The sequence below is a fragment of the Chiroxiphia lanceolata genome, chromosome 7 (assembly GCF_009829145.1).
Source record: "Chiroxiphia lanceolata isolate bChiLan1 chromosome 7, bChiLan1.pri, whole genome shotgun sequence".
In the NCBI taxonomy this organism is placed as follows: domain Eukaryota; kingdom Metazoa; phylum Chordata; class Aves; order Passeriformes; family Pipridae; genus Chiroxiphia; species Chiroxiphia lanceolata.
Genome location: NC_045643.1, coordinates 13,613,679 through 13,627,640, shown reverse-complemented (window position 1 = coordinate 13,627,640; position 13,962 = coordinate 13,613,679). Strand labels below are relative to the sequence as shown.

The 13,962-nt window shown below is 38.2% G+C and overlaps 1 protein-coding gene across 1 annotated transcript in view; it reads left to right on the top strand.

Moving 5' to 3' along the window:
• The window catches only part of PARD3B (par-3 family cell polarity regulator beta), a 398,218-nt gene that overhangs the window by 140,822 nt on the left and 243,434 nt on the right, over nt 1-13,962 (top strand). The gene's annotated exons all lie outside the window — the stretch shown is intronic.

Sequence of the window (13,962 nt, the reverse complement as noted above, 5' to 3'; positions counted from 1 at the left end):
GGAAGATGGCTGAGGGACTTGAAACTTTCTTTTTCCTACGTGACCTGTCTTATAAGGAATGGGGAAAAACTATAGGGTGTAAATAAGAACTGCTGACAAAAAAAAAAAAGGGGAAAAAGGTCATGCTGTCAATGCTGTTGACACATTCATCTCTATATCTACATCTTTGGGGTCCTACAAAATACTGTCGTTCCATCTGGAAGAGCTTTTAACAGGCAGCTTATGCAACAGGCTCATGGTGCTGAAATTGGAATGAAACATTAGCAAGTTACTTTTATGTCTGACAGTCAAATTAGAAGTGGAAGATGACAGTCAACATGGCTCATGCATATCATTTACTGTTGAGCTCTAGAAACATTCAGCTAAAATAAAATAGGTACTCAGTCAGTGTCCTGCTGAAATGCTTACTACTAAGTAACGTTTTTCATAGATGTAGACAACTAGGAATAATGGCAGAGATCTTTGATACTAATTTGGACTGAAATGCTACTGTGATATTAGGAAAAACCCTCATTTTGGATTTTGTAATATGTCATCTTGCAGTGCACTGATGTATGAGGCTCTGCTCTCGTTCTGGTTAATATTTGTCTCTCTCCAGAAGTGAGATCTGTGGCTTTGCTTCTCTTACAGGATCGACAGTTATTCGTATTCTAAGGAGATGCAATTTTTTTTGTTTTATTTTGTTAGGCAAGGCCTATTCAACCCTGTATTACCCAACCTGGAGATTTGTTCTTCTCCTGCGTAGCTGGTGTCTCAGCTAATCTGGATGTACAGATTTTTTGAGTTGCAATAATAACATTTTTGAATAACATTTTTGAAACTTGCACATTCAGTTGGTGGTTTTCTTATGGCAACAGGTCCTGATTTACTCCATCCCTGTGAAACAATTTCTGACACTGACACCTGGAACGAGGGGAGGAATATTTTAGTGCTTCTGTGTGCTGCATGCGTTTGGTGTTGCAGGTGTTTGACGTGTTGGAGTTGGGAATAATAAACTAAGACCAGTGTGAATATAGACTGAAATGGTAAGGGTGATTCAATGAGCTTCAGGATTTTGAAGAAACATCCCACCTTTGATTTTTGTTAGTGATTGCAATTGTTGCTTCTGGCCTGTAAGTCTAATATGACCTTTTGTTGTGACATGAGCAGTATAACTTCTCTGAAGTGACTTTAAGTAAATAAAACCTAAGAAATAAACAATTTAGTAAATATGCAAATTTTCAGATAAAAGGAAGTGACTAGACTTTAGAATAGTTGTCTTGATACAAGAGCAAAATGTTGTCACTGTTTCTCTGTACTATGAGGGACAATAATTAGCAGTTTTTGAGGCACACTGGTATTCAGAGATGGACCTATGATTTGATATGGCACAGTTGTTCTTATTATGTATTTTGGATCCTGAAAAACCATATTTGCCGGTTCAAAGTATTACACGTTCCAAGCAGTATCATAAGGGGGGGGGGGGGGGGGGGAGAAAATAAATTATCCCTCAAGAGAGACCTTATACGAACAGCTGATCCTGTAAGATTTTTTGGTATTTTTTTTTCTTGACAGTCGAGTAGTGGCCTGTGCTTTTTTTAAAAATTAGTTGTCTGCATTAAAGTACTAGTAACAATAAGTTTTGCCTTTAATTCATCTTGGTTTAAACCTTGATTTAATGTGGTTTCAATGTGGATTCTCAACCTCCTCTCTAAAACTGAAGTAAAAAGCTTCCTTCTTTGTGTCAATCCCAAGGGATGCTGAAGTACCGTATTTACAGCATTTGAACTGTAATGTGGCTGCACTGAAGCACCTCGTGGTGCCTTTGAGAGCATATCACAGTATCGTGGAGTTAGCAGGATTGCTTTCCCTGTTGCATTCATACTGTTGCCTATTTAGCAGCTGTCTTAGAGTGACATGAACTTGGACCTCAAATAAAAGAGCCGCTGTTTCTTGTAGCGTGCTTGCTCCATTGACCTAATAGCGGTGCATCAGAGATGATTATGTATTTAACACCTGTGGAGATAAATTGGCCTCCTTCTTTTCCGTTCTGCTTTTTGGAATTACCAAGTACAATCAATTTCATAGTACATCTGTCAGCTTTACAGAAACAAAAGGAAAGCCCTTCTTTTCAGCTGGCCTCATGTCAGTCTAAGGAACGTGGGGAAGGTTCCCCACACCTCCCTTTCTTTTATGATCTGCATACATTTTTCTGTCCTTCAAGCAACAGAATGAGAATCAAACAGAAATACATTGTTTTGGGGTAAAGTAAGTTCTGCAAGCAGCACTACTGAGCAAGGTCCAGTCTTCATTGCCTCATCTTTTGACACTTTCCTTAAAAGCCCGAATGAATTCTGTTTCTGATACAGAAGGACATATTCCAAGGACAATTTTATGAAACACTTCTATGAGAAATTGCAAGCGTGATAAAAGGAGGAGATTCTGGGCAACAAAAAAACAGATTAAATGGATTTTAAGTCACAAAGAAGAAAAAAATCTCATTATCAGCAGGAAGAAATATATCCCCTTTAATTTGGTTTTCAAAGATATAGCCAAAATATGAATGTTTCATTTCAAAAATAAATAAATTAAAGGTGTGAAATACTGCAGTTCTTACTGACAAATGTGTTTGTTGCTCAGAAGTTCCTGTAGTGGTATTCTTTTCAGCCAAAGAGTATAATCATAACTGTTTATTTGGCTTAAAAGAATGTTAACATTTTCCTCAGGTCTGTGAAGCATCCACCATAGCTACCTAGGTATCAGATGTTGCTGTGTGCTTCTGCAAAGATGTGGGCTTTTTTAAAGTAACGATATTGGTGACAATTCTCTGGCACAAAGACCAGCTGTGAGATGAGTGTGGCTGATGTATAAATGTATCTTATTTCCTGTATGCATAGTATGTACCGCCTTGGATGTTCTCGGATTTCTGTTGGAGAAAGTGAATTCAGTAACGTTGTATATCTGAGGGAAAAATATTGATGACTGAAGTGATCTGCTGTATGGTGGTAAGAACACCTAAAATGAAAACGTTTTGCTCCTTATGGAAAAAATGCAAAACACTGTAAGTCCTTTTCAAGTCCCCACCAAGGAGGTTCAGAGGAGTACAGAGAATCAGAATGGGCTAGAAAAGTTTTTACACAATATCTTTATTATTTAATAATTGCCCTATAAACTTCTAAATAGCATAATTAACTTGGGGTAAAAGAAGTCAATTCCACTTCAGTCTTCAGGCCATTCTGTTCTATCTTTGATTCCCTGTTGTTAAACATGAGAAAATGCTCCATCCCATCATGCAGAAGAGAAGGCAAATTGAACTGCTGTTCATAGACAAATCCACAAATTGATAACCAGGATGCAATGGTCAAATTGATAGTCTAGTAAATGCACAAAAGAGAATCTTTGGTATACCTTTCTTCTCTCTGAAGCACCTCAGAACATAGGAAGGAATTGTCAACAGAAGAAATACTATTAGATTAGGGATTACCGTGTTAATAATAAGAAAGCAATCCTTGAGTTTACAAAACACTGAACCAGATGATTGCTTAATGCCCGGCTGTGATTTTCTGCCTCTTTACCTTTCAATGTCTAGTTTGTGTGTAGTTGTCACTTTGAAAAGGCTGTTTTGAGAGGCATGTTGATGATACTATTATGTTAATGTCAGCAGTCATACAGATACTGATATTACCAGGTAAAGTTAGTTCATTTCAACCAGATGCAGGCATTCATAAATAATTTTTTATTTTTAAATAATGTTGGCAGTATGACAAAAGATTATAACACTTTTGGGAAATTAATCTGCTGCCAATTACATGTGTTTATAATACTATACAAGTGTCTAAAGCATTAAACTATTGATGTTAGTTCTGTTAAAATTACTTTTATACTAATCAGACACTTCTAGTGTCTGATGTCGGTTACCTGTTAAGGTTAGGTCTAACATGCAAATTCTAGGTTTATGGTGATTTAATTTTTGTTAAAATTATTCAATATTTATAATTCATTACATATTACTTTATATTCATATGATTATGATGTTGACTACCACAAAAATACTTCTTTATTATTTATTTAATAAGTAAGATTACTTCAGGTCTAACTTTGTGTTCCACTGCTGCTCGTATTTACTCTGTAACAACCAAATGTGCATATTTAGGGCTGGTTGGTATCTCTGTTTAGTTTGGACTGCAAAAATCAAGTGAGAAAATACTTTTTGGGTTGATATATGCAATTTATAACAGGTTTATTTTGCTTTTTAAGTAATTAAAATATTCTAGGGTTTTGATGATTGTTTATCAAGTTAAAATGGTATACAGTCAAGTTAGAAAGGAAGTTCATATCTTTCACCAGCTCTTGAAGGAAAAAAAGATAATTTTCAGGCAGAAGACAGGAGAAGGTCTCAGCCTACTAGGAGAGCCTACTAGAAGCTCTTTTTAGTGGGAAAGCATGTCTGGAAAGCCATATAAAGTAATGCTACCCACTAATGCTATCTGTGCATATGTAGCATATATATCCATGTGGTGCCCTTCGTTAAGAACGTTTTTTAAGAGAATTGAGTTTGTTCCTCAGGTACATTGTTGTCAAAAGAATAGGTACAAGATCAATATATTGCAGTTAACAGGTAACGAAAGGATGTCTGTGCAAAGGAGTTTGAGAATACAGCTCACTGGAGAGTAAAACTTATTTCTGAGCAATACTGAAATTTGAGAAGGGTCTGTCAACCTGGGCATCTGCCATGGATCTTGACTGGTACTGTTGGAATCAGACCCTTAACCCTCTCCAACCTCCCTCTTAACTAGGACCACATTGACTAACGTGCTTGTCCTGCCCTGAGGTCTGGGCTTTTTTGAACTGGGGCACTGGAGATCCAGCTGGCAGGTTTAGTGTCCTCCAGGGCACTGGGCGGTTTCCCCTGTTCCTGGGGGTCACTGCAGATGGGCTGGCCCTGCCCTGGGGGCCCTTCTGAGAGCCTCATCTCTGCAGCTGCTGTCCAGCCCCTGCTTTCACCCTCCAGCCCTGTGCCCTGGCTGGCTCACCTGCCCCTGGCTTGTGAGGGTGGTCCTGTGGGGTTCCTGCTGCCAGAGTGGCTTCCTGCCTTCCTGCCCAGCCACTGGCAGGCCACGGGTGCAGGATGCCTCTTGCAGACTCAGCTTTATTCTGTGCCGTATTTTTTTTTTAAATTTGGACTTTAAGTAGCTGCAATTCGAATAAGAAATGCTAGCCAGCAGAATTGTGGGGATTCATATTGATAATTTTCCCTTGCTTTTGCAGTCAGATTTGACTGTATGCTGCAACTGGGGAACAGGAGGCTCCTATTGAAGAAGACAAATTGTTTCAAGAGTGTTCAGCCTCCAGTCTAACATATTTTTCCTACTGCAGATAGCACTTCTGGGTTCATTATAGCTTGTTCTCATGAGTCGTCATTTCTGTCTCAAGGCTGTTGTGCTTTCCAATGTAAAGCAGATTGATGCTGGCACATTTTTTCTATTTTAATTTTACGAAGTTGTCACACTGAAACTGTGCCTCATATTGGAAGTGCTTTGAAGTGAAGAGATAAACAAAGAGCTAAGATAAAATTAAAAAGGAGTATGAACAACATTTCATCTTGGTTTGTCTTTTTTAAAAATAAGCTGAATGAATGTAGTACCCTTGTGCTACTGTAGTAAGTCTGCAAACATTAGCAGATCAATCTAAATTGAGTTAGTGTATATGCAGTAAGCAGAAACAGGTGAAAATTAGGTTATCTGTGCCCAACTCTTTCTATTTGCTTTGAACAGTGAGATATAAACTAGTTTTTAGACCTGATTAGGTTTTGTTTATTTTCAGAGAGGGGCAGACGCAGAACATGTGCTATATCTACCATAGTTATTAAACCAAGAAACTATATAAAAGTCACCAGCTCAATTGTGACATTTGCAGGTAGAGGTAGAAAGCCTTGCTATAAATAAATCTAAAGTGAATCCGGGAGGAAAAACAGCAGCACTTCTCGGTATATTTCATTTTTATCTCTGAAAAACAAAAACCCAAGAATTGTCTGTCCTTTCGCTAAAAAACAACACCCAAAAAGTAATTGCCTTTACCAGTGTCAGAAATGCCAACCAATTTATAATCTGAAGTATGGTTTATAAGTTCACTGTTTTTGGTTTGTAGACTCCCAAAAATTTTCCAGTGAAGACATAGCTTATGCTAGATCTTCACAGTTTCTTTTTATGATGTTCTAAAAGTAGTCAAGGAATTGAGAGGTCTGTTGACCACAAATTGAAGTCGTTGTCTACAACAATAAAATAAAAAATGCCAGTGGCAAATACGCTCTCACTGTTACAATCCTTGGGTGCACAATTACTGTTAATCTCTGATTTAAAGGGGAATGACAAGTCTTTGTCCCTAGCCCAGCTTTGAAAACATATAATGTGTAACAGCTTTTACACCCATTTGGAAGCCTTTTATCCACATTAATGCACCTCTCCTTACTGTTGAGGAACAGCAATTGCACAAAAAAGCATGATTTCTCTAAAGTGGCAGGGTGAGGTCCTTTCCTGAGACCACAGTCTTACCTCTGCAGCAAAAAGATAGTTGCCATTTTCTTTTTCCTGTGCCAAGCGGTATCATCACCAGTGCAGAATAAAAGTAACGACCTGGGAGACACAGCTTCAGGCTTCCAGTTTGATACTACTTGCTCCTCGAACCCAGCATTTATTTTCAAACCAGTACCTTATCTGTGTCCTAAATTGTGTTGTAGCACTCTAAAAAATCAAGCCAAATGTAGAACTGGAAATTCAGTTTTGTCCTTTCCACTGGTTTGAACAGGCTCATGAGCAGTAGTCTTCGTGTACTCATATCTAAAAAACTTCCATGCCTGTTCAGCCTGGATGGTAAAGAATCCAAGGATCTTCTTAACCAGACACAACTAATATTTTCCTGGAGAGGTTCTCTGTCACTCCTGTTTACCAGAGAATAAAATAAAGGATAATTAGGTCACAGGTATTAACAATTTCAAGAATCATTCCCCAGTGCCATTTGCCAGAACTGTGAACCTCTCTGAACCAAACTGTTGATAGCCTTTGCTGTTTCCCTAGATGAGGGGGTTGTGGGAGGAGCGCTTTGCTCTTAGGTATTCTGGCATTTAGCACCACTGGTGCTAAATGTGCCCGTTTTGCCTTCAAGAGGATTGTGAGGATGAATGAGATTTACTCTCAAGTGTTCATCAGACCAAACTTCAAGGTCTGCTGCTGTTTCTGTGTCATCTCTCACTTCAAAGGTGTTTGCCCTTTGACTTTTAAGTTGAGCTGTTGTTGTTGGGGCCCCTTTGCGTTGCCTGAGGCTATCAGATATCCAGATAGCCATAACAGCAGAAATAATATTTGCTTTCGTATGGTAAACAGTTCCTTTTTGATTGTTACAAGTATGGAAGGCAGTTTAGGCTTGAGGAGAAAAAAAAAAGACAAACCCAAACTGTTCAAACTTTATTTCAGTTTGCGTTCAGCTCCCTCTCTCCTTCCATTTCTGTTTTCTGGACTTGATGGTGCTTGTAGCTGTTGGAATTGGGTACAGCCATGGGGATACTTTGCGCAAAGGAAACAAACAAATTTTTAGTCCAGATCAAGTGTAATTATCCCTGAAATTGTTCTGGTTGTGTTCCCATTTTAAGTTCCAGTGAAGGTTTGCTAACTAAACTTGTCTTTATTTATAACCATTTAAACAGGAAAGGGTTATTTGCTGGGAGAGGATATAGCAAATAAAAAGCCTCATCTCTGTCCTCTTAGAACCTGGACTTCTTTCGTGCACATGACACTGTGCTGTAGGCAGTTCATGCTTGAGGAAACTGTTCAGACTAGTTTTTGAGCTGTAGTTCAGCTCCCCAGGCCCCTGTATTTGTGATCTCCAGGCTTGATCGCTCCATTACCATTGCACAGGAGTGAATGTGTATTGCAGAAGCTCTGAGTAGCTTAAAAAGCAGCAGTGCATCTGTTTAGCAACGCAGATCAGTATTATCCCATTATTCCAGTGTTTTGTTTCATGTATCCAGTAGTTCCTATTAAAATATTAAGCCTAAATCACTATGCTTTTTTTTTTTTTTTTTGAAATTTAAAGCCCTGCCTGAGGTTATGCACAGATACTTGAAAAAATGCCATTCCCTCTATGATCTTCTTTTCTACTGGGAGCAACTTTTGTCTAAGATGTATTGCTCTTGCCTGCAGGATGCATCAGGTCCTGGACTATTAAGCTTATTTTCAGAAGAAAGCACTGAATGCTTCCTTCGGTTGCTTTTGAATTTGGTATTCTCTGAATGAGAGGCTTTTCTTTAGAAAGTCTACCTAATTCTTTCCCTCACAGAGTAACTCATTGAAGCCATTTCTTGTCACCTTTTCGTTCTAGAAGAAAAGATGAAGTCTTTACTTGTGAGTACCTAGAACACGTTACAGTGGTATGCAATTAGTAGTGCTCAGTGTGTAAAAGATGCAAGCAAAGTCTTGCAGCGCTTTGGATTATTATAATACAATTATAAAATCTCCAGAAAGAAGCTTTGCTTTCCTGTGATAGTGGAAGGAACTGCACCGTACAAAATAATTACAAATTTGCTTTTTTAAATAGTAAATTTCAATGAACTTGGCATAGGTAATCTTGTTTTCTTAAGGAGTGAGGCAAACAACCACAACAAAACAAAAAATCTACAAAAACACATCCCACCCCATTACCCCCAACATGGTGCCAGTCTCCCAGCATTTCTGGTTGTAGAGTACTTTTAATTATGATCTGACCTGGATAATTAACACTGGATTTCCTCATAAGTAGTAGTATTTGAACTATTTAACTTGTAGATAAAACTGCATTGTGCTTTATATCTAAGCATATTTTACTGAAGTTTTAAAGCTTAAATAATTCACATGCATAAAACTTCATTAACTTTTTAGGCTGCTTGGATTTTCTGTTAACACAAGGGAAATGTAAGTTCAGGAAATACTAGTGTTTACATCAATCAGGCTTCCCATGTCTTAGCAGAGAAGCATCGAGAACTCAGCTGTGCTGAACCTTGTCATCCTTCGTGCATCTATCATGTTCCTGGCTTTGTCATAACTGAGCTTGGCCCTCTCAGCCATACTTGATTTATTCTGCTGTTTGGTGCCATACTTTTGGTTTCTAAGTTCTGAGGAGCTGGAAACAAGGGAACTATTTTGTCTCAGAGTGTAGTGTCTCTGTGTGTCTGACACCAGCCTGAGCACCTTGTGTGGAGAGGTTAGGGAAAGATAGAGCTACATAAAGGCATGCAAGGAGACAGGTTATCTATTTCCTTCCACTTTGTGGTAAACACTGATATAGTAAACATGTCTCTATGATACTTTGTTTCTAGGAAATCATTGATATAATTGATAGTGTTTATTTTAAAACAGGAATAAACAAAAATTGGGAATTTCTGCTGGAAATGTTTATTACCAACATTTCTCGTGATACACTTTTCCCGTATTTTTCTCAAAAGTGAAGAAACAGGCATGGATGGAAACAGGCATGTTTGTCCAGGAACACATGCAAGAAATAGGACAACTGATAACTCATGCTGCTTTCCATCTTCTGGAGAGTTGCTCATTCCTCTGCATCACCTGCTGTGCTCACCTGAGCAACAGCAACATGTTCTCTGACCTTTGTTCTTGCAGTTAGAGATGCTGCTATTAGTCAACAACTGTAATGCAATCAGGTCCACCTGTAACCTTAAAAAAGCTCTTTCTGTTGATAAATATATCTTTATAATGGTAAAATGAAGTTACCCATGTGATTTTGTTTGCTTATTTTCTTCAAATGATTAAAAAACATACGGTTCTGGGAGGCCGCTCATAATATGGTTAGTAGGTAAAACGTGCTCGTCAAAATGGCCTGAGCTTAATTAATCTCTAAGGTTTTATTATTGCTGTTCTATTTTATTTCCAGAAAATATGCTGATATCTTTTCTTAAGTTATTTTGCTCACCCGGCTTCCTTTCAATCATGTGATAAATCCAGTTTTCATCCACTGCAATTTTTAGTGCTGTCAAGTTATTTATTAACCAGTGCTGTTATTTCAAGATGGAGTTAATAATTAACATAGAACCAGATCATTTCATGAAAGGTTATTTTCTGATGACTTTTAAAAACCCTAGGAGAGGTTGAAAATACCATTATGCTTCATAAGGATTTATTGGAAATAACAATATACTCTCAGGTGATCTGCCTCTGATTTCAATTGCCTGCTAGGTTTAAGATAAGCCAGTGATAGGAATGTCTTGGCTCACAGGAGCCAACTCAGGTTTATTAATAATATCCACTCATAAATTCAGGGTAATGCTGTGCCTGTACTTTCAGATCCTAAAACAAGGTTTTGTATACAGTTCGATAGAATTAAAATGCTACACAGTTACCTTAATTTCCATTGAGAATTGGGATCAAGATCAAGGGCTTTATGTAGGGCAGTGTGTTTTCTCCCACTTGGATGTAGGCAACTCCATTCCTTGAAGAGATTCAGGCAACATTTTAACCGTTATTTACTTGTTTAATGCTGTGTAGGTTAAGATGTTCTTATGGTCCCTTAGAAACATCTTCAAGACTGATTGCCTGACAAATTCTTTCTTAGATTTGGGTTTAAAGCGTGCCAACAGAGAAATTTGTGAGTATCTCTAATCTAGGGCTTCCCTGTCAAATAGAGGCCTGGCAAGAGAAATTTGTGTTATATTTTCCTTAGGCCATCATAATGGCTCCCTTGCCACAGTGTTGGGGAGGTTTCGTTGAGAGTCTGACATCTCTGAAAGTATGGAGAAAATAGTTAAATATTAAGATGTATACAGGACAATGCTCAAATTGTTAGTCACTAGTCACGTTGTTAGACTGAAACAAACAGGTAAGTTTTTCATATACTCACTGTGTGATTCTTTTGAAAAGCAAATAAATTTGCAGCCCACAAAGTTAAGGAGGAATACTTAACTCCCAGCAGGAATGCAAGTGCCTTTGATCTGAACAGGCAACGTGACTCTTAGTACCTTGTATTCAGGAGCTGCATTACAAGCTGAGGAAGCTCTACACTAATCACAAACTGTGGTTCCCTGGGACCTTGTGGAAGCATCCTGGGAAAATACTGGGTGAGTGGGTCTCTGAGAGCATTCAGACCCTGTCATGCAATAGATTAGGTCTCTCATGGGATCCTGGTGTTTGATTTATGTGAAGATTTCTGACTTCATGGAGTATGGAGGGCATTTTTTTCTACTTTAGCTTTTTAGCAAAGTATTTCCCTTGTAATCTTTACATTCCTTTTTAGTCTTTTTCCTTCCAGGCAGATGCTACATTTCAATATCTTGTTTTCACTGTATTTTCAATTTAATTCTTGTCTCATCTTTTGATACCCGCACACATTACTGGCCAGTCTGTCTACCACCATGAGACAGAAGGGTCTTTGACTATTGCATTAGTACCTAAATGGTACTTATCATGTTGAGAGATCATACTGAGAGATGGGTCTGGGAGTTTGGTGTTCATGCTCTTTAATTGCTGATGTAAGTTCAGTGTTCAGCTGTTGACAAGGACAAACAGTAAGGGATGTGCATCTTGGACATCTGGAGATAAAGCTTCTCAGTTACCCTAGTATGCTTCTGTTCATTTCATAAAGGGGACTCTGTCAGGTTTTTTCATGTTCTTCTGCTTGACCTGTCTCAGCCAATGTTTCTGTGATATCTGTTTTTTTGGTGGTTTATGCTGTTGGCCACTGTATTGTGCAGACGTGCCTGTGCATACTGGATTATAGGAAGCAATGCAGCTGTTCTACAAAGATTTAGTCAAAGGTGAAATATTCATCTGAGTGTGCCATCTGTCGTCTATGTTCTCCCCTCTATGCATTCTTCAGGCCCTGGCATTACTTGCACACAGAGTCACAGCCTGATTGTTGTCTGTCTAGCTTTGCAGTGAGGATGTTCTAAATATTCATAATGTTATGTATACATCAGTCTAGGTGACTGTGTATTATTAGAAATTCTGGGCGTTAAGCACACTGTCATCCATTGTTCAGTAAACACAATTACATTACCTATCTTTCATCTCTTCTCTAATGAATCCATGCTAATTGATTAATCAGTGCTGTTGCTTCACTATGATAATCCCATATGAGGAATAGTGGTAACATAACTAGCAATTACTAACATACATTGCACACTGAGGAAAGCTTATCATAATACGCTGCAAGTGGCAAACCCAGAGCTGGAGGAGCAGAGCTGTGCCCCAGCCAGGCCTTGCATTCCAGGGCACAGCTCTGTCTGCTGGGAGGAGAGGTGGGCCAGGTGGTCCTGACTGTAGCAGTCTTTGGATGTGAGTGTGATCCACTGATTACTGGTGCAGGGACTATCTCAGGCTGTCGCTGATCAGTGGTGTGTTACAAAAAGACAAATCTGAGAAGATCCGGGCAATGTGATCGGCTCTGTCTTTTTCAGAGTTTCATCTGGTGTTCGTTACTGAAGTGTCTGCCTTCTTGACATAAATATAGCTATGACAGTGACTTCTAAAGTGAAAGAGTGTTTTTATAGCATTACAGCATCTTACTGATGTTACTGTTTAATTTCCAAAGCAATGAGTAGAGATTTCTGATGCAAGACAAAGCTTAATTGTTGGCTCTCGCAGGCTGTGAGCGGTACTTAGCAGGCCGATGAATGGTAACAATTTGGTTATCCTTGCTGTTACAGAATCAATGGATGTATGGATTCCTTTTGACCAATTTAGCATGTTTAATGCATCTTATTATATGCTCCATTCATAAAGAGAATAAGCAACAAAATACCGATTACTATCTTTAACGAAGACCCCTTTTTTAACTTCGAAAATTAGTGTGATTTTTAAATTTTGGAAACCACTGTTGTCCACTCCCCCTGTTGTTGTTGGTGGTGAAGATATGCATAATTTTAATGCGGATGAAAAAGACAGGTAAATTCAATAAAGGATTCATTGCAAGGAATAGAGGTGCAAGGCTAAAGTATCACTTGTATATTCAGCTATTTGTGGGGGAAATGGTAATGTACCATCATACATAAGACTGTCTAGATAAGATTTAGATGTCCTCTAAGTACTACTTCCATGAAGAAATTATTCTGATGTAATGCATAGTAGTTTCAGAGATTTTTTTCTTTCTTTACTTTAAAAAAAGGAATACAAGCAGTTTCTCTGCACAAATAAGGAATGAGTCAAAATACAACTTTGTAGTTTGAAAATCTCTTGTAAAAGGTTCTGTCAGTCTTGGGAGGCTTAAAACAGCTGGGGAGTGTCATGCTGATGTTCCCTTGGTCTGAGAAAATTTGGTAGATTTTTTTGTAGGAACATTAATTTATTTCCTGTTTTTGCAATATTAATTGTTCAGTAGCAGTTTCCAACCAAGAGAAGGGATTAGTGTGCATTTGTAGAGCTAATGATAGTACACTTTTTAAATTATGCTTGTTGCCATGGGAATAATTGCTTACAAATAATTTATAAAGTAACTAAAATGTCCAAAGTTTATGTACTTCTGTTGAACACATATTTTTGTCTCCAAATGGGTGATGCAGAAAAAAATCACAAGTTTTAACTTGGAAACACCCACTTCTTCACTGCCCTGTGTTGTTGATAACATTGCTAAATATTCTCTATAAATAAAAGGCTACCCGTGTATTTCTGGACAGTAAATTTAGCAATAGTCCTTAAAATATCATTAAAATCTAATAAAAACATAAGATAAATAAAACACAAATATTAATATCCTAGCAGAGTAGCATGCCTCAGGTCAGCCAAAATATTTTAAATGCTCTAAGCATGCATTAGTTCAAATTAATAATCTTTCTGAGATGCAGATAATACTGACTCAGGCACAGTGTCCTAATATTGCTCTGTAGTGTCTAGTTGGCTGGCAGTGCAGGCAGAGAGCTCGTAGGTAATTAAAATCAGCATGATAAATGAGGAGAGGGCTAATAAACATATCCTATGTTTTAAAGGTGCCAGTGGTCATACGGCTGGC